Raw genomic sequence first — 7864 nt, forward strand, 5'->3', positions numbered from 1 at the left:
AGAAAAGGAATGAAGCTGGGGGCATTACAATACCTGACTTCAAACTCTATTATAGGACCACGACAATCAAAACAGCATGGTATTGGCAGAAAAATAGACACTCAGACCAATGGAACAGAATAGAAAGCCCAGAAATAAAACCACATATATATAGTCAAATAATTTTTGATAAAGGGGCCAACAACACACAATGGAGAAAAGAAAGCCTCTTCAACAAATGGTGCTGGGAAAACTGGAAAGCCACATGCAAAAGAATGAAGCTGGACTACAGTTTGTCCCCCTGTACTAAAATTAACTCAAAATGGATCAAAGATCTAAACATAAGACCTGAAACAATAAAGTACATAGAAGAAGACATAGGTACCAAACTCATGGACCTGGGCTTTAAAGAGCATTTTATGAATTTGACTCCACAGGCAAGAGAAGTGAAAGCAAAAATTAATGAATGGGACTACATCAGACTAAGAAGTTTTTGCTCAGCAAGAGAAATTGATAACAAGATAAACAGACAGCCAACTAATTGGGAAATGATATTTTTAAACATCTGCTCAGATAAGGGCCTAATATCCAAAATATACAAAGAACTCATAAAACTCAACAACAAACAAACAAACAATCCAATAAAAAAATGAGAAGAGGATATGAACAGACACTTCTCCCAGGAAGAAATACAAATGGCCAACAGATATATGAAAAGATGCTCATCTTCTTTAGCTATTATAGAAATGCAAATCAAAACTGCAATGAGATACCACCTCACACCTGTTCGATTAGCTATTATTAACAAGACAGGTAATAGCAAATGTTGGAGAGGTTGTAGAGAAAAAGGAACCCTCATCCACTGTTGGTGGGAATGTAAAGTAGTACAACCATTATGGAAGAAAGTATGGTGGTTCCTCAAAAAACTGAAAATAGAACTACCTTATGACCCAGCAATCCCTCTACTGGGTATATACCCCCAAAACTCAGAAACATTGACTCCTAAAGACACATGCAGCCCCATGTTCATTGCAGCATTGTTCACAGTGGCCAGGACATGGAAACAACCAAAAAGCCCGTCAATATATTACTGGATAAAGAAGATGTGGCACATATACACTATGGAATACTACTCAGCCATAAGAAATGATGACACCGGATCATTTATAGCAAAATGGTGGGATCTTGACAACATTATACGGAGTGAAATAAGTAAATCAGAAAAAAACCAGGAACTGCATTATTCCATACGTAGATGGGACATAAAAGTGAGACCAAGAGACATTGATAAGAGTGTGGTGGTTACGGGGGGAGGGGGGAGAGGGAGAGGGAAGGGGGAGGGGGAGGGGCACAAAGAGAACTAGATAGAGGGTGACAGGACAATCTGACTTTGGGTGATGGGTATGCAACATAATTGAACGATAAGATAACCTGGACATGTTATCTTTGAATATATGTATCTTGATTTACTGATGTCACCCCATTAAAAATAAGTAAAATAAAATAAAATATTAAAAAAATGAAAAGAAGGTGCAGCTCTATTCCTGTGAGAGACTGGCTGGCCAGCTTGAGCAGAGGAGCTTGATGGAACTGGCTAAGGGAGGGCCGAGCCTGCATTGTCCCAGGGTACCTGCGGGCAAGCCCCTTCCTTATGACGCTTTGGGTTGGCCCTCTGCTACCTGCCTGGCCCATACCAGCACCTTGGCTGTGTGGCGTACCACAATGTGTCCGGCGCACACGTACGTGGGCTCTGGCTATGCCAAGATCCTGAAAGGGCTTCCTGCCTGGCGGAACCTCGGTGACACTCAAGGTGTTGGACTTAAAAGGCCATGATTTATGCAGCTGCATGCGTGACTTTGGGGCACAGAGGGTCTGCTACTGGCTGGCAGCCCACAAGCTGCTCAAAGAGATGTTACTGCCGAAGTGGCTGTGGCATCCTAATGTGCTGCAGCTCTATGGCTACTGCTACTAAGACAGCAAGGACATCCCAGACACCTTGACCACCGTCACAGAGCTGGACACCCTGGTGGACATAATCTAACTACTACAGATGTCCTGGAAAAATCAATTCCTAATCTGCCTGAGTATGGGCCACTTTTTCCACCACTCCCTGCTGAGCTCAGTCACTCTGCTGGACTTTGTCCCCAAAAGTTTTGTGTGGGTGAACGGGGAGCCAATGCACGCATGGAGGAGGCACCATGTGCAAGCAACGCCAGGTGCATACTGGAGTTTCCATCCTGGAACTGTATTTTCTGCCTTGCTCAGCCCAGGGCTAGTGCCAGGGCATGAACAAGAAGCATACCCACTACAATGCCAACAGGTTTTATCTTCACATGCCTCCTTCCTCACAGTGCCGCAGGCTCACTATAGCCTCTACTGGACAGCATTAGCAATGCCACAGGAGAACTTACGGTACTTGGCAGGTGCAAAGTACCTTGGACCTTGGCCTAGCTGGAAAGAATACTGCACCTTTACCTGAGCTTGCAGTATCTGCAGAAGTCCACCACGGCAGCAGAGCTGAGAATCAGTGCAGGGCAGACCACACTCTCCCCCAAGAAGACCACCACTGCTGTTCATCCTATCACCATAGAAGCTGCATGTTTTTTTAGTTCAATTTGGCTCAAGCCATGAACGTCTGTTAGAGCCATACCAGTGTTGAGCCTTTCTTTGTCACCAACCAAACCACCTGGACAGGTCGGCAGCTGATCTTTGTCAAGACAAGATAGAGCCATGTGGTCTCTGATCTCAGCAAGACCACATATCTGATGGCCTCTTGATGACTTATCTGAGGGTTCAGCTAACCAGCTGACCAGTGTAGAGGGAATGATTTGCATTAGCAACATTGCATTTTACCCAGGAACCGCTGCAGACAAGGCTGACATCCCAGAGAGAATGAGGTGACCAGGACAATATGCAATAATGCAAAAATGTTAAAATGTGAGTTTACCAGTCTCAGTATGGGATGCCTATGGCTAGGAATCATGAGAGGCTGACAGCCTCTCCAACACTCTGGGCTGCCAGCAAAGCTCAGACTGGTTTCCTTTTCTGGGTTCTGCCTCTTAGTGGGACAATTCCATGGGCAGCCCCATCATCGTGTTCATAGTGTGAGAATGTAGCCAAAGCCACGACCACTGCTGCTGTTGCTACTGCTGCTACAGGTGCCATGACTTAGTGGGAGCTGTGTAAGGACAATTGGTCACAAAATGTTCTCTCAACTGAGCTCCAGACAGGTGACTTGATAGGACACTCCAAGAAGTCAGTGACTCTGTACCTGAGAAAGCCACCTCTGGCCATCCGACTAGGAGTCTCTCGCAGGCCAGCCTAGGGACAAAGGCAGAAGAAACACACAGTATTAGTCAAGATGTGGGGCCGAGCAACAGGTTGCGGTTTGATCCAGATCCCAGAGTGGGGTGGTAATGAGGCCTTTCCACCTCATTGGCTTTCAGTGAAAGCCACAAAACAGCCAGAAACAGCCTCTCCCTCCTCCTGAAGTTTGTATATTCAGAAGCTTTTGTACTTCTTGTTCATTTCAATTTTTATTTTTTAAATTTAATCAATTAACAAAATGGCATTTCAGGACAAAAAAAAAGGAAAAGGAGACAGAGAGAGGAAGATGTGGAAGACAGAGAGAGGAAGTAGTATACAATGGAATACTACTCAGCCATAAGAAGAGAGGAAATACTGCCATTTGCAACAACATGGAAAGATCTTAAGAATATCATGCTGAGCAAAATGGATGAGGCATAAAAATTTAAGAACCAATTGATTTCACTCTATGTGGAATATAAAACTGAAAGCAACAAATGGACAACAAGAAAAACAATGAAAAAACTCATAGACACAGACAGTAATATGGTGGTTACCAGAGGAAATGGTGACTGGGAAGCTACTAACAGGTAAAGAGGGTCAAATATATGGTGATGGAAAAATTTTAACTTTGGGTGGTGGGCACACAATGCAATATACAGATGATATATCATAGAATTTTACACTTGAACCTTATATAATTTTTTTAACCAACACCACCCCAATGAGTTTAATCTTAAAAGGGGGGAGCAGTGGTTTAAGACCAAAGTGACTTGTCAGTTAAAGGAAAACAAACACACGTGATCATGAAAGCAACAATAAAACAAAACAAAAATCTAGTATTTTTCAACATTGCACTCAATCTACAACAAACACAAAATTAGAATTATTTTACAATGCTTCCTTTCTTAATGCAAAAGATGCCCTTCTATGGTGTGTATATAGATATATTTTTTCCAGTGGTTAACTGTTGACTTATCTTTTAAATATATTAGTGTTACCACATGCAACTGTTTCCATTTAACAGCCTTTTATTTTATTTACATTCATATAACTACCTTCCACCTACCAAAAGTATCAGGTTGGCAGGCAGAAAAGTGCCTATGCTCTATGAAATTGAATACAACGTTTTTACATAGTGAACAGAAAATGTTTTATTGCCATTTCTTTTTTTTTTTAGATTTTATTTACTCATTTTTAGAGAGAGGGAAGAGAGGAGAGAAAGAGAAAAGGGGTGAGGAGCAAGAAGAATCAACTCCCATACATGCTTTGACCAGGCAAGCCCAGGGTTTTGAACCGGCAATCTCAACATTCTAAGTCGACGCCTCATCCACTGAGCCACCACAGGTCAGGCGGATTGCCATTTCAACACATAGAAAAATATACATTGATGCCTAAATTGCTACTTTCTGCAATAAACTGTGCGGATGCTGGTGTCAAAGACTAGACAGTCACTGTTCATAATCACTGTTTCAGTCTCCTCATGAAATATCGGGGAGTAGCTTCCCAAGTCAATCACAATGTATGACCATTTAGCTCAAGTCTGTAAGTAAAATTTTTAGCTTACTGTGTGTTTCTATCAGCTGTACAGCTGCAAAGAACTGCTGGTGACCATCATAATTTTCCTGTTTCTTCAAGCCTATGGTGAAATGAAAGCCATAACAGGACTGCATCATGACCCAGTCCACAACACCAGGACAAGCGATGCCTATAGGAAGAAAGACTACTTTCTCTCCCTGCAGGGTTCTGATGGACTTATGCTGACCGTTCAGGGGAGGGATGACATCATTCAAAGACCCTTGCCACTTACAGGAATCACTGGGCTGAAAGTCACAAAGCTTTTTTATTATTATTTATTTATTTATTCATTTTACAGAGGACAGAGAGAGAGAAAGGGAGGAGCAGCAGGAAGCATCAACTCCCATATGTGCCTTGACCAGGCAAGCCCAAGGTTTTGAACCAGCGACCTCAGCATTCCAGGTCGAGGCTTTCTCCACTGCGCCACCACAGGTCAGGCTGAAAGTCACAAAGCTTTTGATGGTCTGCTTTTTCCGTGTGTGGCAGAGTTATCTGACAGCCAGAAGAAGCATGTTCACAGGGTTAAGTACTGAGTGGGCCACTTTCTCCATCGCCAAGTGGCGAATAGATCCCAATGGGCCCAGCACGTTGGACAACACTTTAGCTTTGGATGACAGGCTTCCAACAAAATGGCCACTCTGACACTGAAGAATGGGTGGTGACACATGATCAAAGCAGATGAGATGCCCAAAAGGACTGTCCAAGTCACTGTTGGACGTGACTATCCTGGTCAGGGTGGTCATCCCATGGGACAGTGTGCACTTGGAGGTCTCAGCAGTAACCTGTCCCAGTCTGGCGGCTCGTGTCCCTGGGTGGAGAGCGAACCTCCAACTGTCTCCTCACAGATATTCCATCTCCCCACTAATCCTGTCAATCTCAGGAAGAGCCACCACCTTTTCCTGGTACAGAAGCCAACAGGATACTCTGGGCTGCTGTTGCAGCCACCACAGCCACTGGAAAGCTCATATCCTTAATGGCCACGGTTGCCAGGGTTACCCCTTGGCCATCACTTCTGCGTTGCCAAGGTTACCCCTTGGCCATCACTTCTGCGTTGCCAGGGTTACCCGGGCTGCTTCACTTCAGCCTTTGTTGCCAGAGCTCCACCCTGGCTGCTGCAGCCAGTTGCCATTTCTATGTCCTCCAGCCCGCACCCCTCTCCCAGCTGTACTCTCACTAAATACCACATACCGCAGAGGGGGTCATCCCTTTACTTTCAGTCTGTAGTAGGTGTATCAGTGACACAATCTTTCTGATTACACGTTAGCTAGGTACTCTAGTAATGTCCCTTATGTGGGTTATGTGATCCCTGCTGTTTAAGTGTAGTTTTGATTGACGTTGGCCTGTCCGTTGGTGGAGTTGACCCTCAGGCTGGCTGACCATGAGGACTGACCCCAGCCACAGTGTATTAGCTGCTGTGTAGGGGGTTGACCCTATGAGTGGAATTTACCCTAGCAGAGTCTGGTGCCTGCTGTGATCTCCCTTTGTGTGTGTTGTATGGAGCTAATTGGGTTGTGCTTTGATGTGGTTTGAAGATGTCATTCTTATTACAAACTAAATATTATCATCTCGAGTTTACATATCTGTACTGAAATTTATTCAGAGGAAAGAGTAGAGTTGTGTCCAATAATGCTCTATTTTACTACTTTACTATAAAGTTAGTCTACTAGTTATATTTCTAGATAAGCCTTTCAGGAGTTCTGTATTGTCAAAACTATTTTGAAAAGTATTTTATTGTTTTTTCACCCTCATTCTTCCACAGCTGTACAGTGGAATTTCCAGAGGTATATCATGCATGAGATGTCAATAGATTAATTTGAAAGCAAACATAAAATTCAGGGGACTTCTACTTAGCCATGTAGCAAGGCAATTTTTTTAAAAATTTTATTTTTTTAATGGGGCGACATCAATAAATCAGGATACATATATTCAAAGATAACAAGTCCAGGTTATCTTGTCGTTCAATTATGTTGCATACCCATCACCCAGAGTCAGATTGTCCTCTGTCACCTTCTATCTAGTTTTCTTTGTGCCCCTCCCCCTCCCCCTTTCCCTCTCCCTTTCCCCCCCCCCGTAACCACCACACTCTTATCAATGTCTCTTAGTTTCACTTTTATGTCCCACCTACGTATGGAATAATGCAGTTCTTGTTTTTTCTGATTTACTTATTTCACTTCGTATAATGTTATCAAGATCCCACCATTTTGCTGTAAATGATCTGATGTCATCATTTCTTATGGCTGAGTAGTATTCCATAGTGTATATGTGCCACATCTTCTTTATCCAGTCATCTATTGACGGGATTTTTGGTTGTTCCCATGTCCTGGCCACTGTGAACAATGCTGCAATAAACATGGGGCTGCATGTGTCTTTACGTATCAATGTTTCTGAGTTTTGGGGGTATATACCCAGTAGAGGGATTGCTGGGTCATAAGGTAGTTCGATTTTCAGTTTTTTGAGGAACCACCATACTTTCTTCCATAATGGTTGTACTACTTTACATTCCCACCAACAGTGGATGAGGGTTCCTTTTTCTCCACAGCCTCCCCAACATTTGCTATTACCTGTCTTGTTAATAATAGCTAATTGAACAGGAGTGAGGTGGTATCTCATTGCAGTTTTGATTTGCATTTCTCTAATAACTAAAGAAGATGAGCATCTTTTCATATATCTGTTGGCCATTTGTATTTCTTCCTGGGAGAAGTGTCTGTTCATATCCTCTTCCCATTTTTTTTATTGGATTGTTTGTTTGTTTGTTGTTGAGTTTTCTGAGTTCTTTGTATATTTTGGATATTAGGCCCTTATCTGAGCTGTTGTTTGAAAATATCATTTCCCATTTAGTTGGCTTTCTGTTTATTTTGTTATCAGTTTCTGCAAGGCAATTTTTAATATGTAAAACAATGTTAATCTGTTTACTGCTTTCAACATAATGAACATCCAAACCTGTAGATAATTTTTTAGTTTATTTGAGCCAAACTGACGACAATTGCTAGGAAGCAAAATC

The 7864-nt window shown here is 42.7% G+C and overlaps 2 pseudogenes; one reads left to right on the top strand and one right to left on the bottom strand.

Moving 5' to 3' along the window:
- The window catches only part of LOC136317680 (extracellular tyrosine-protein kinase PKDCC-like), an 87654-nt pseudogene extending 84898 nt beyond the window's left edge, over positions 1-2756 (top strand).
- A 391-nt stretch (positions 2757-3147) lies between these two features.
- Positions 3148-5606, bottom strand: LOC136317681 (E3 ubiquitin-protein ligase SIAH1-like; annotated as a pseudogene).
- Between the last annotated feature and the right edge of the window lie 2258 nt (positions 5607-7864).

The sequence above is a fragment of the Saccopteryx bilineata genome, chromosome X (assembly GCF_036850765.1).
Source record: "Saccopteryx bilineata isolate mSacBil1 chromosome X, mSacBil1_pri_phased_curated, whole genome shotgun sequence".
NCBI lineage: Eukaryota > Metazoa > Chordata > Mammalia > Chiroptera > Emballonuridae > Saccopteryx > Saccopteryx bilineata.